Raw genomic sequence first — 8,929 nt, forward strand, 5'->3', positions numbered from 1 at the left:
CTCGTCATGAGGTCTTCTCTAACTACCTGCATTTGTGGCTAAGGTACCGATCCCAAGCATGCGCGGTAAAATGGTCGAGGGCACCCTCTATTGCTTTTAGTGGGTCAGTTTCCCATGAGGCGTAATGGAACCATGGCCAGCGGGCTGACATATGAGAATGATCTGACGGTCTACTTAACTCTTTGTACGAAGCTGATTCTTTGGGTCTTGCCGTGTTGAATAGTACTGAGATTACCAAGTTTAAGTATAGTAATGCCTCCCTGCAGATTTGAGGCTCTACATATTCCCACATCTTAGTCTGCATGGACTTCCACTATCCAGATAACCATAGGTGAAAATCGAGGTGTGTTCTCTGAGCTGATACCGAGTATGCGATAATCAGTCTGATGCCTCCTTGGTGCGATAAGTCAGGATTGCGAATTGACCACTACACTGCTCATCCTAGCATGACCCTTTCGTACACTTCAAAGTGGGAAGGTGTCCCTAAATGATATGTCTAGCTTGCTCTTCACTCTAATACAATTTCAGTGCATTTGTGCCCAGACAGACTCTGTCTTATCCATTTCCATCCCTTCTATTTCTTACAGTCTGACTCACTCATTGATATACAATCCTGCGCCACCACCGTTGGCCTTTAATTTCTGTTTTCAAACTATACCAGTCGGACATGCGCCGCTTGAACACCCCTCAGGAGCCAACCTACTGTCATCATTCTACCGAGTTCCATGCCCTCGGTGGACGTGAAAAGGCTTATTCGGTCATGCGCGCATGCTTCTTATTGCATGATGCACATACTATAATAGTCAACATGTCCTACAATAATACTATGTTTCTGTCGAGGACTAATCCAGACCCAATTGAGCTGCACAGAGACCAACTGGTGGGCTAGGTACTTAAGACAGCAAGGCGTACCAGTATGCTGCTTGTCTTCCTATTTTGCAACTCTACTGTAGCCTAGGCTCTCTCGCATGTGGTGTACAAATGTCTTACTTCTTGCTGTTTGGCTTCACTCACATTCTTTACTCATTAGCCCAGATATTCTACCACCAGTATCACCTATTAGAATTGCATCTACAGTACCCTTCCTCCGTATGTCCATTCTTCTACCCACGAGAGTATCCTTTCTTGCTTCGTTTTCTTCCCTCTCAATGTTAAAATCTGGCGTGAAGATTACCTGGACATCCCCAACCACCTCCCCCAATTCCTAGTTTAAAGCTCTCAGTCAGTTGTGCAGCCTCCCCTTAGAAGTCTATTTCCTCCCTACTCAGGTGAAGTCTATCCTGAGAGAAAAGTCCTCTGTCCATGAATGCTTCCAGTGGCCATACATCAAAGCCTCCTTATAGCACCACTGCCTGAGCCATCTGTTGATCTCCATAACTTGTCACACCTTTGTTGCCCTTCTCTAGGAACAGCAGAATCCACTGAAGATCACCTGAGCCCTATTTCCTTAAGCATCTTCCCCAGACTGGCATAGTCTCCCTTGATATGTTCCAGCGAGAATCTAGCTGATCATTTGTTCCCACGTGAAGGACAATCAGTGGATTCTTTCCCGCTCCGTTAGGATCCTCTTCAGCCTCAGGTCACATCCCGTATCTTAACACTTTGTACAGACAAAACTACATAGGATCTTTTCAGGGGACAAGACAAAGATGCCACATTTAGTATGATAACAATCTGATTTATGACCAATAACAAATCTCTTATTCCTTATACACACACATTATACCTAATACATATACACACACACACACACATACACACAACACCCATCAGATGTTCTGCAGCTGCTGCATAGTTACCAGTCCTGGACATAGCTTGAGTTCGTGCTTGATTTTGCAAGCTTGGGTTCGTAGCTTGTGGTGCTAACTGGCCAGAAAGCCAGGCACAAGGACAAGCTGGATCTCTGTTGGGTATGCACCGATGTCCTTCCATGTTGGCAGCAGAATGTTACCCTCCAAAGTTTTCATCTCATCCATCCTTTTTGTAAGGCTTTAGTTTGAATCCAGAGTCTATAGGTCTGGCTGTGTCACGCTGCCTCTGGGTTTGGTGATTGATCACCCATCAATTGCAGGCGTGACTTTCAGCCCGGGACCTGGCTTTGATCTTCCTTCTATTGCACCTTTTCTTTTTAGGGTGGACTCTTCTTACTTTGTTAGGGCTCTTGTCTGCATCTTCAGCCGGGTGGGGTTTGAACTTTATTTCATCAGGACAGGCTGGGGCTGGAGGTTGATTTCATCATCCATACATGCTTCATTCACACATCTAAACTAAACTAATAAAATTACAGCAGAGTTTGCAAAAACGAAGGTTGGAGGAAGCTTTTACAAAATGGAGTGAGTGTTTTAAAATGGGGTTTGAATTAGTGACAGTGAACAGAAGTTACAATATAGACAAGTGTAGTGGATGGTGAACAGAAGTTACATTATTAAAGTGAACAATTAAAAACAATTTCATTTATCAGTTCTACACACCCGGCAGACAGCACACCCTTCTGTTCTCTGGATCAGCTCTGGTTACAGGCCTGTCTGTTCGTCTCAGTAAGGAGTCCCCAATCACATAGACCTGCCTTTTCCTGGTGATGGTGTGATCTCCAGTCTATCCTCTGTTCCCTCTGGCTGCAAGTCCTCTTGATTCCTATTCACCCTGGCAATCCTCTGCAACCCATCCCATATCCTCCTGGGGCTCACGTTTGGTGTCATCTCCATTGACTCTTCCCCACTGCTTATAGGGCTAGCTACTCTTCTCTTCTTCCTTGCCCTCTCACCTTCAGCGACCACTTGCTGTGCCCCTTCTTCATTTTCCAACTCCGCAAACCTGTTCCTGAGTTCTATTGCTCCTTCACTAGCCTATTTTTTCCTCTGCTGGTTTCGCTGTCACATGCTTCTACTGTTCACTTTCCTCACCCAGCAGTCTCCCTTCAGAGTTCTTTGGTCCTGCTTCCATCTGCAAGTCTGAGGTTTTCCCTTCGGCCTCATCATGTCTTTGCTCCATTATCTACTCGAACCCCCTTCTAAACTTGAGCAGAGTTTCCACCTGCATCTCCAGTCCTCGGATCTTTTCTTCCATCAGCTCTATCAGGCGGCATTTCATGCAGACAAAACTCTTTTCAGGTACCCCCTCCAGGATCATGTACATGCTGCAGCTTCCACATCCAGTCATCTTCACTGTGTCTTCCACTGCTTGGGTCACTACAACTTCTGCCTCTGTATCTGTCATGGGCTTCCCACCTAAATCCTGTAAATCTTCTCCTCCCGCAGAAGTCCCACTCAAACTCTCCTGTTTACAGCTCTGTTTGCTGTGCCGCTGAAGCTGTCTATGGTTCTTAGTCTTCAAATTTCAAACATTAAAATCAGCACTTTAATATTTATCTGACACTTGACTGTATCCTTAGCCCTGTTTTTGTAAAATTGTGGTGGAGTCACAACAAGAAACTTGTCTAATCTGGGGATTTTTTTTTTGAAAAAGCCCCCTTTAGATGAACAAGCCTGACTAGAAACTCTGAGCCACAGGAGAGAGAAACAGTGACTACTGAAAATAAGAATTACACTTGTGTGAAACTGACAGCAGAATTTGACTCAAAATGCATAGCATGTTAACCTATCACCTGTATATTTTTAAATTAAACAGGTATTTCGAGTAAATTTAATAAAGCAGTTGCTGACATCTACAGCAACTGACCTCTTGAAGTCAAAATGAAATGTTAGAAGGCACAATCTCCTGTTTACAGGATATACAGACAGTGTGTAATAAAAGCTAATGTGAAGGAAGTATTGGATAGGGTAACAGAAAATAAAATTAAGATTTGTCTTCAAATATGTCTACATTTTTGTGGCCAGCCTTAGCTATTATAAAATAATAATAATAATTATAATAATAATAAATTGCGATGCTATTGTTTCAGACTATAAAGTGGCTGCTAGCTGAGATCAGGAATATATTTTTTCCTCTGATATTGTACAGTTGACAAAGTGCATTGGGTTTTGTTTTGGTTTATTTTATTTTTTTTAACCTTCCTGTGACTCATCTGGTATGCTGCTCAGAGAATCATTGATCTCATAGCATGGAGGCTGTTACGGACTATCCACGTCTGAATTGATCTTCAGTACTTTCAGCATGTTTACACTATGTTTATATTTCTTATACATTTAGGATTATTTCTATGGTAGAATAACTAATCTCCTTTAGTTGCCCTTGTTTCACATGAAAAATAACTCTGCTGAGCAGTGAACACTACATAGTGACCTTTTCAGTACCTTCCCCTTCCTGGGCCCAATGGACAACTTGCTTTCTGTCATAACAGGTCCACTTCATTCTGATCCAGTTTGTTTCATGAAGACTTGCCACTTCTCCCCTTTACATTTTAAATGTAAGTTTTGAATAATTTTCCCTGTGGAATCATTTTCCTCTTTCAAGCTTCCGTCCCATTAGGATTTGTTTTAAAGTGGTACCTCTTCATACAAGAAGGAAAGATGGCTTTGTGGGTCAGGGCACTAACCTAGTACTCTGAAGCTGTTGCTTCAAATCCCAGTTCTAGCATAGTCTTCTTCTGTGACCTTTAGCCTCTGTTCCCGCTCTGTAAATTGGAGATGATACTTCTTTCCTCATACGGTGAAGATAAACACATTAGTGATTCTGAGGCAATCAGTAACTATGGTGATAGGTGACCATATAACTAGATACAGTATCCCGAGACATCGGTGAAACAGCTCATCAACCCCATTCATAAGGAATATTGTCTGTTACTATGGCAGTAACTACACCAGGTTTAACAACCAGGATGGGAAATGCACAGGCATTTGCAAAGTGCAGGCATATGATTTTTGCACATGTAAAAGCTGAGGCCAAGTAGATGTCTACCTAAAATTTTATTCCAAAATTTTATCAGAAACAACTCTGATCTTTTCCTCTTTTCTCAATATATAATACATTTAACATCATTATTAATGACTCCATTTATCAAGGCACATGAAGATTATTTACATTATAATTAATTTTGCATTATGTCTATAAACTTATGAATAATTAATATCAGGTGCCCAATTTCTTTACAAATTCTAATTAAACCTCTAATTAATTGACATCAATGTCCTTTAACAGTCAAAACTTAGAACAAATAAATAGAACAGAGAACAGCATGTTCTGTGGCATTTAAGACTTGATCCTGAAACACTCTTACTTAGCGCTCTGAATTAAATGATTAAAGGGTTGGAAGAACATCACTAGCGATAGACTCAAGAGCCCAGATCCTCACAGGTATTTAGGCTCCTGTCTTCTGTTGCAATGAATTGAAGTTAGGAGCCTAGATACCTTTGAGGATGTAGGCCAAGAAGCTCAGTCTATTTAGCTTAACAAAGAGAAGAATAAAGGCTGATGGGATCAGTATATAAATACCTATATGGGGAACAAAAAATTAATAATGGGATCTTCAATCTAGTAGACAAAGGTATAACAAGACTTAGTGACTGGAAAATTGAAGGTAGACAAATGTCAATGGAAATAAAGGCACAAATTTTTAACATCAAGAATAATTAACAATAGGAACAACTTACCAAGGGGTGTGATGGATTCTCCATCATGAACAATCTTTAAGTCAGGACTGGATGTGTAAAAGGTATGCTCTAGTTCAAACAAATTAATTCACCAAAGTCCTGTGGTTTGTGTTGTACAACTCAGACTAGATGATTACAGTAGTCCCTTTTGGCTTTATAATCTATGAACTCCTATTAGTTTCAGTGGAATCTGGAGGTCTTCAGCACAGCATTGAATTGAGGTCTATTAAAGTAAATATGGGAATTTCTAATTTGTTTTGAAGAAAAATTTAAGTGGACCAGATCATGCACCTATAAAATCTGCAGCTGGAGTGTTGGGGGAGGGATAGGCTATTTTAATGGCAGTCTTTTGTGAAGATTGTGGGAAGTGAGTGCCCACTGTTGGGTGGGATGCACAGTGTCGCACTAGCTCCACTGACATTTTCCAGGAATATACATTTAGGGATGAATTGCTTTCTTAAGCCACTTGCTGGGGTAGCAAAGAATCCTGTGGCACCTTACAGACTAACAGACGTTTTGGAGCATGAGCTTTCGTGGATGAATACTCACTTTGTCGGATGCATCCGACGAAGTGGGTATTCACCACGAAAGCTCATGCTCCAAAATGTCTGTTAGTCTATAAGGTGCACAGGATTCTTGCTGCTTTTACAGATCCAGACTAACATGGCTACCCCTCTGACACTTGCTGGGGGAGTCAGTCCTGTGGATAGCAATTGCAAGGGGTGAGGACAGTGATTAATTTGTAATGAAAGAGGCTAGGGCTCAAGCAATTTTTTACTGATAACTGATGTGACAAGCCAGAGATGCCAAGGCTATGAACTGCCAAGCCTAGGGATGCTGGGCCAGCCCTGGCAAAAATTAAGCACTGAGTAGCCAGGAGAACAAAGCCATGAATATGAATCCCATAGTCTTTCATGGACGATTCCAGGGGTTTGTAAACAGGCCCTGCCACTCACTTTGCCGAAGAGCTATGATTAAGAAGAAAATCCTCCTGGACATTTCCTCCTTCACACTCTGCTATGGGAGGGGGTGATCTGATCTAGTGTATCCCTTAGGTCAGGTCAAGCAACAGAACAGAGGTTGGCAACCTTTCAGAAGTGGTGTGCCAAGTCTTCATTATCACTCTAATTAAGGTTTCGTGTGCCGGTAATACATTTGAATGTTTTTAGAAGGTGTTTTCTATGAATCTATATTATATACTAAACTATTGTTGTATGTAAGTAAACAAGGTTTGAAATGTTAAGAAGCTTCATTAAAATTAAATAAATGCTGATCTATGCACCAGCCTGCTCAGCTCACTGCCAGCTGGGTTCTCTTACTCAGGCCGGACAGCGGGCTGAGCGGGCCTGTGGCTGGACCCCAACCTTGGGGGAGGGTTTCAGGGGTCAGGGAAGAGGGCTGTTGTGTGGGGGGTTCAGGGCAGAAGGCGGGTGTGGGCGCGGGGGGGTTCAGGGGGTCAAGCAGAGGCTGTGGATGTGCAGGCGAAGGCTGGGGTCGTTGAGGGTTGTCAGGGGGTCAGGGCAGAGGGCAGTGGGGTGTTGGGGGGTGTAACAGCAGAAGGTCAGTGGTGTGTGGGGGGGGTCAGGGGTCAGGGCAGAAGACTGGGTGTGTGGGGGGGTTCAAGGGTCAGGGCAGAGGGCTGGGGGGCAGTCAGGGCAGAGGGCTGGGGTGCTCCCAGCCCCCTGCCCTGAGTGGCTCACAGCAGGGGGCTGGAAAGGATATGCCCTGTTCCAGCTCCTTCCCCAAGGCCCCATCCCTACCTCTCTCTGCCACCTCTATGGAGTTGCCTGCACACTGCTGCTCTTCCACCTCCCTCTCTAGGGCCATCAGCTGATTGGCCCAGGAAAGGAGAGGGGGAGGGGCAGGAAAGCACCATGCTAGGGGAACAAGTGGGGGAGGGAGGGAAGCTTGGCTGCCATAGGACCAAGCTTCTGCCTCCTGCCCCCGCAGAGGAGAGCGGCAGGTAGGGGAGCTGAGTGGGGCTGGGGGCCTGGACCACGACAACATGCCACTCAAAACTGGCTTGCATGCTGTGTTTGGCACACGTGCCATAGGTTGCCAACCCCTGCAATAGAACATAAATTGAAGAGCAGGCTAAGGCTGTCATAACTCTCAGTTTTCTGAGACATAAATCTATAGTATGTGCTTCAAGACATTTTTGGATGCTTTTTTGCTGTTATTGCAGAAAATGTTAGTCTGTCTGTATGACATAATAGAGTGAAGGAAAGGCAAGCTTCTCCCATGCAATCAAACATCTCACTATGAAGGAAAGGTGCAGCAATAGGGATTTGGAAGAGGGGAGTAAAGCACAAAGGGGAAGATATTTAGCCTCTTCCCCCCAAAAGGTGTGTTTCAGTGTCATTGGTTTACTATCTTAAGTCACACATCCTCATGCAGCACACTAACATTTATCTCTTCCATTCTCCTTTGTCTTAAGCTGCCTGCAGAATGGTGTTTTAGGGGAAACTTTGCATAAGGTGCAATATCTAGAAGCCTACAAAACCACTGAAATTTAGTTGAGGGATGAGTAAGGCTATGATTTAGGCATGAGTATTTTTAGTAAAAGTCGTGGACAGGTCACAGGCCATAAACTGTTGAAGGAAAGACCTAGCAGGTCACATCTACTATTGCTAGGTGCGCTAGGACAGAAGCTTTCCCTATGCTTCAAGGGCTGGGGATGCTCTCATTCAAGGATGCTGGAGAAGTGGGATATGCCAAAGCATTCAATAGTAGGAAGCTCTCCTAACCAGCCTACCTTCTTTTAATTTCATCCCCATTGCTCAGTTACAGTTCTGCCATGATGGTGTCCATGTGCTACAGATGCATCTCATTACACATATGAAGCGTAGGCATTTTTTAGCCAAACTATACGTACTTACAAGACTAACATAAGAAACCACCACTACAGCACATTATGTAGTTGTAGAATTAAAAATGCTTTTGAAATTAAAATAAGTTGAGTCTTAAAATGTCTCTTTTAAAAGTGATAATATCAAAACAACTGATGGTTAGAGTGAGTTTCTGCTATCATAACAGGATCAGCTGAGGGAAGGAGAGTAGGGCAGTAATAATTTTTCCTAGTTTAGACATGGCCGAAGTAGATCTACAATTACATAGTTTGGATACATCTGCTGTACTCCCTCCCCAATCTTTCTTTGCTTGTGCTCTACCATATACCAGACTGGAGATGGGTATATGGTAGACATTTACCATGATAGTAATCATTCTACAGTTTCAAGCCAGGTATAGGTTATGGAAGCAAAGACATGACTAACATCCTTTTAAAATATCAGAGTATAAACTTTAGTCGTAACTGACCCTTCTTTCAATAGTGTAATAAGGTGAAGTAACAGATGCTTGTTGACACCCTGCACTCCTGA

This window comes from Chelonoidis abingdonii, chromosome 6, assembly GCF_003597395.2.
Source record: "Chelonoidis abingdonii isolate Lonesome George chromosome 6, CheloAbing_2.0, whole genome shotgun sequence".
Classification (NCBI taxonomy): Eukaryota; Metazoa; Chordata; order Testudines; family Testudinidae; genus Chelonoidis; species Chelonoidis abingdonii.